The 5,473-nt window shown below is 41.3% G+C and overlaps 1 pseudogene; it reads left to right on the top strand.

Moving 5' to 3' along the window:
* Positions 1-4,114: 4,114 nt before the first annotated feature.
* Positions 4,115-4,295, top strand: LOC149450232 (U2 spliceosomal RNA; annotated as a pseudogene).
* The last annotated feature ends 1,178 nt before the right edge of the window (positions 4,296-5,473 follow it).

A 5,473-nucleotide genomic window follows, 5' to 3' on the forward strand; every position in this document is an offset into this window, starting at 1 on the left:
CATGTTGAAATGCATTTTTATTACAAAATATATGAAAAATATTTTTTAAAAACACATTTCAAATATACTGTATGTCTTTAAAAATTCAAATCTACATTTTTGGAATACATTTACAAATATACAGTTGTGTTCAAAAATAATAGCAGTGTTTTGAAAAAAGTGAATAAAGCTCAAAATCCTTTTAATAGCTTTTATTTCCATACACACATATGCATTGGGAACACGACACATTCTATTCCAAATCAAAACATGAAGAAAAATATACAGTATCAAATTTGTGTTGTTCCTCTAAAAAATTTAAGAAAAGTGAATATTAGACTGTTCAAAAAAATAGCAGTGTTTGTATTCTTCTTTACAAACTCAAACATTCACTATATAAACTGAAAAATGTTTGAAGATTTTGCTTTCCTTTGAATCACTTAATGAATATTTGGTTGTAGTCGCACTGTTTCCGGGAACTGCTGTACATCTGTGTTGCATGGAGTCACCCAACTTCTGGCACCTGTGAACAGGTATTCCAGCCCAGGATGATTGGACTACATTCCACAGTTCTTCTCTATTTCTTGGTTTTGCCTCAGAAACTGCATTTTTGATGTCACCCCACAAGTTTTCTATTGGATTAAGATCCGGGGATTGGGCTGGCCACTCCATAACGTCAATCTTGTTGGTCTGGAACCAAGATGTTGCACGTTTACTGGTGTGTTTGGGGTCGTTGTCTTGTTGGAACACCCATTTCAAGGGCATTTGCTCTTCAGCATAAGGCAGCATGACCTCTTCAAGTATTCTGATGTATTCAAACTGATCCATGATCCCTGGTATGCGATAAATAGGCCCAACACTGTAGTATGAGAAACATCCCCATATCATGATGCTTGCACCACCATGCTTCACTGTTTTCACAGTGTACTGTGGCTTGAATTCAGTGTTTGGGGTCGTCTGACAAACTGTCTCCGGCCACTAGACCCAAAAAGAACAATCTTACTTTCATCAGTCCACAAAATGTTGCGCCATTTCTCTTTAGGCCTTTCAATGTGCTCTTTGGCAAATTGTAACCTCTTCAGCGTGTCTTTTTTTCAACAGTGGGACTTTGCGGGGGCTTCTTGCAGATAGCTTGGCTTCACATAGGCGTCCTCTAATTGTAACAGTCCTCACAGGGAACTTTACACCTTCTTTCATCTTCCTGGAGCTGATTGTTGGCTGAGTCCTTGCCATTTTGGCTATTCTTATATCCATTTGAATGGTAGTTTTTCGCTTTCTTCCACGTCTTTCAGGTTTTGGTTGCCATTTTAAAGCATTTGCGATCATTTTAGCTGAGCAGCCTATCATTTTCTGCACTTCTTTATATGTTTTCCCCTCTCCAATCAACTTTTTAATCAAGGTACGCTGTTCCTCTGAACAATGTCTGGAACGACCCATTTTCCTCAGAATTTCAGAGAGAAATGCACTGTAACCAGCATGTACAACATTTGCTGCCTTCCTTCCTTAAATAAGGGCAATAATTGCCACCTGTTTTTAAAAGAATGAATGACCTCACTAATAGAACTCCACACTGCTATTATTTTGAACATGCCCCTTTCAATGAGTGATTCAATTACACAGAATCAGCATCATGCATGTCATGACTGTTGGGTCTGTTGGATTTCTATTACTCTACTACACCTGCTAGTAAATTATTTGCCATGTAGAAATATCATTTCTACCAAAAACAGTGATTGATCCGGTTAGTGATGTCTGACTGCTATTATTTTGAACACAACTGTATGTAAAAATATATGACTTTTTTATATGTTAAAACAAATCTGAAGAATATATTTAAAAAATATATATTTTTAAAAATATATTCTTCAGATTTTTTTTTAACATATGAAAAAGTAATTATATATATATATATATTTTTTTTTATTAAATATAGTGAGGAACAGAAGTATTTAAACACCCTGCGATTTTGCAAGTTCTCCCACTTAGAAATCATGGAATCATGGGGCCATTTATTGTGAGATTTTGAGCAACAACCTCCTTCCCTCAGTCAGAACATTGAAGATGGGTCGTGGCTGGGTCTTCCAACATGACAACGACCCGAAGCACACAGCCAGGATAACCAAGGAGTGGCTCTGTAAGAAGCATATCAAGGTTCTGGAGTGGCCTAGCCAGTCTCCAGACCTAAATCCAATAGAACATCTTTGGAGGGAGCTTAAACTCCGTGTTGCTCAGCGACAGCCCCGAAACCTGACAGATCTAGAGGAGATCTGTGTGGAGGAGTGGGCCAAAATCCCTGTTGCAGTGCAAACCTGGTCAAGAACTACAGGAAACGTTTGACCTCTGTAATTGCAAACAAAGGCTTCTATACCAAATATTAACACTGATTTTCTCAGGTGTTCAAATACTTATGTTCAGCAGTGCAAGACAAATAAATTCTTTAAAAATCAACAAAAAAAAAATCAATGTGATTTCCTGAATTTTTTTTTTTTTCTATTCTGTCTCTCAGAGTGGGAATGCACCTACAATGTGAATTTCAGACCCCTCCATGATTTCTAAGTGGGAGAACTTGCAAAATCACAGGGTGTTCATATACTTCTGTTCCTCATTGTATATTGAATATGGCCAAAATTGTAGCATTTCAAATATATGTCAATATATTTGGAAAGAATATTTTTAAAATATATTTCAAATATATTTTTTCTTCCATATGGGAGGCTCTGACGATAGCTGCAGACTTGAGCCAACGTCTTGTTTGTCAATGCATTATGGGGCATATTTGGATATATGGGTGTTCCAGTGCAAAGTTTAATGCGGAATCCCTCCCCACCCTTACTACACATCCATGTTGCGCCTGTTTGCATGGCATGAAACTTTTCTAGTTTACTGAAGTTTATTAATAGTTACCTTCAGGACATTCTGTGGTTTTGATTTAAAGCAGAACTAAAGGTAATATACTTACTTCCTCTCCAATGATCCGGCTCCTTCATTGGCAGTGGCATCTTCTCCCCGATTGCCGTTCTTCAGGCATCTCCACTGGCCGGCATGGGATGATGTAACTCCTGCGCATGTGCAGGAGTCAGTCATCCCAACACACAGGTGAGGGAGCAATCTGAGTGTAGTAACTTAAACACTTTGATTGGAAAGACAAATCTTTCCATAATCAAAGTGTTTAAAGTGATTGTAAAGGCAGATTTTTTAAAAATAACAAACATGTCATACTTTCAAGAAAAACGACACCAGCGCTCAAATCTTCATGCTGACTGGGGGTACTGTATCTTTCATTCTCTGAGGTGCAGTCCTTGAAAGATCGGGAAACCTTGGTACTGGTGAAGAAAAGAAAAAGAAGAGTGCACTCTCTTCGTGTATTACTGTGGTAAAAAAAAAAGAAATTTATTAAAATGAATTTATTAAAATTATTATTTTATGCATTTTAATAAATTAATTTTTTACCACGGTAATGCACAAAGAGAGTGCGCCCTTCTTTTGCTCTTCTTCAAATATATCATACTTGCCTGCTCTGTGTAATGGTTTTGCACAGAGCAGCCCTGATCCTCCTCTTCTCGGGTCCCCTGCTGGTGTTCCTGGCCCCTGTCTCCTGCCAAGTGCCCCCACAGCAAGCAACTTGCTATGGGTACACCCGAGCAGTTTCACTCCCAAGTCACTGCTTTGCATGTCCATTCACATGACGCAGCTCGGCCCCACCATTTGCTGTCTCCTCATTGGCTGTGATTGACAGTAGCGGGAGCCAATGGCTCCTGCTGCTGTCTCAGCCAATAAGGCGAGCCAGGACAGCCGAGGCTCTCATGAACCTCGCTGGATTTAAATGAGGCTCAGGTAGGTATTAAGGGGGCACTGCACACAGAAGGTTTTTTTACCTTCATACATAGAATGCATGAAGGTAAAAAAACCTTGAGCCTTTACAACCACTTTGTTACTACCTTCAGATTGCGCTCTCTGCTGTTCTCATCTATTGCTTCAGAGCTCTTTTCAGTCTCCTAGAAGTGCTGCATAACAAGTGTCCAGGGACCACCAGTAAGTCAACCTCTGAAGGACCACAAGGACTATATGGACTTTTTGTTGTGTTCCACTTGACACACCTAGTACTCACTCTGCTCATGTGTCATATAATCATTTGTTTACTTCTCTGCCTTTTGGCTAAGATCAAGTGTAGTATCTGTTCTTATCAGTGTCCAGTAGGGGCGCTCCACCATCATTCTTGCTTCTTGGCGAGGATCGTTGGCTGTATAGTACCCCTGCTGGTATGATGGGGGTTCTGAAGGTTAGTACCGGCTGGAAGAGAAACCAAGGCACCCACAGGCTGTTGGGGCCCATGAGTAATTCCCCAGGAAAACCGGAGGGGCCCAGTTCCGCATCATTTGAATGGATCTACCTTGTCTGGCCAGGGGCCGGGGAGGCAGAGAGTCCGCGGAGCAGTGCCCCCTGAGTGGTCACCTCAGGGGTGCTCTTAGTAGCACATGGTGGTGGGATCCCACGTGTGAACAGTGCACATGGTCACTGCTTCAAACACTTTTTCTGCACTGTGCCTTTTAGGGCTAGGCCTTTTGGCTAAGTCCAGGGCAATTTTTATGCTACGGGCCTCAGGGCCTAGCCAGTGCACAATTGTATGGCCACTTTTAATTTATTTATTTATTTACTCTCTCACGTTTTATTCACCTTTCGCTTATGTGTTTGTTTTTTCTCACGGATGGTAGGGTGTGGGTCCTCAGGCCTGCCCTGAAGTCTAGGGGGAGGATGTGTGGCCTTTTGGTTCCTTCCTCCCCTGTTCCTGGTGGGTCTCTCTTCGAAAGAACCCCCTGACCTAGTACATGGTGGTCAGCTTCGGCTAGCCACAAGGGGTCCACCAGGCCTTTTGGCTAGGTGGACCATGTGGAAACCTTAGTCCCTGCCAGGAGCCTCGCGCCCCGGGGGATCAGGGTAGAGGTCCTACCCCTTCGGGGGGTGTACTAAAGCACACTCCTAAGTGCACTTTTTTGTGTTTTTGTTGTGCACTTGCACGTTTTTTGTTCACTTATGGGTTTTTTCGTTTTTTCGCACCTCCACGGACTTAGAAAAAAAAAAAAATTTGTTTACTAAATCCCAGCACAAAAGTCCATCCAGTTCAACCATAAAGAAAAAAAAAAGTTATAATCCTATACCCACTGTTGATCCAGAGAAAGGCAAATTACAGTCTATTGTATAGTAAAATATCTTTGGTTCTGCTTTAATAAAGTTTGTGGGATGTATGAGAGACAGGGGAGGGAGCTCCAGCATACAACCTGTGATTGACAGCCTCAACTCTGTTCCTGTGTAAAGGGAGGAGGGGGGGTGTCCCTTCCCTCCAATCAGCTGTCAGAACTTTTGTACAGTGTGTAACTGCAACTCCCTGTCCCCTGCTTTATGAGTTTGTGGAAATCCTTTTCATCTCTAAGTTTTACAAGGCTGCACAGGACAAATTGCTGCAGAAAAATAGGTACAACTTATGTATGAGGATTTG

The sequence above is a fragment of the Staurois parvus genome, unplaced genomic scaffold (assembly GCF_062004578.1).
Source record: "Staurois parvus isolate SC_StPar_1 unplaced genomic scaffold, SC_StPar_1.0 ptg000578l, whole genome shotgun sequence".
In the NCBI taxonomy this organism is placed as follows: domain Eukaryota; kingdom Metazoa; phylum Chordata; class Amphibia; order Anura; family Ranidae; genus Staurois; species Staurois parvus.